This window comes from Chrysochloris asiatica, unplaced genomic scaffold (assembly GCF_000296735.1).
Source record: "Chrysochloris asiatica unplaced genomic scaffold, ChrAsi1.0 scaffold00026, whole genome shotgun sequence".
NCBI lineage: Eukaryota > Metazoa > Chordata > Mammalia > Afrosoricida > Chrysochloridae > Chrysochloris > Chrysochloris asiatica.
This window is the reverse complement of record NW_006408544.1, coordinates 8,357,892-8,358,383: the sequence shown is the minus strand read 5'-3', so window position 1 is coordinate 8,358,383 and position 492 is coordinate 8,357,892.

Genomic DNA, 492 nt, shown 5'->3' with positions numbered 1-492 from the left:
AAAACTATGTCACCAGTATTTTAAATACCAACAGGGTCACTTATGGTGGACAGATTTCAGATGAGCTTTTCCAGACTAAGACAGGCTAAGAAAAGGAGAGATGGATTGCTTCTGAATATTTAGTCACTGAAAACATAAATAGTAGTGAAAGACTATCAGATAGCACCAGAATATTGAATATTAAAACATGATAAAGAACACCAAAATACTATCATATGTAGTACTGGAAGATGAACCCCTCAGGTTGGAAGGCACTCAAAATAAGACTGGGGAAGAGTTGCCTTCTCAAAGTAGAGTTGACCATGATGACCGGAATGGAGTAATAGCCTGTAGGAGAAAAGCCCTCAGGACCTTCATTTGCTGATGGCGCACAACTCAAAATGAAGAGAAACAGCTGTAAACATCCATTAATAATTGGAACATGGAATGTACAAAGTATGAATCTAGGAAAATTGTAAATTGTCAAAAATGAAATGCAATGTATTAAGATCA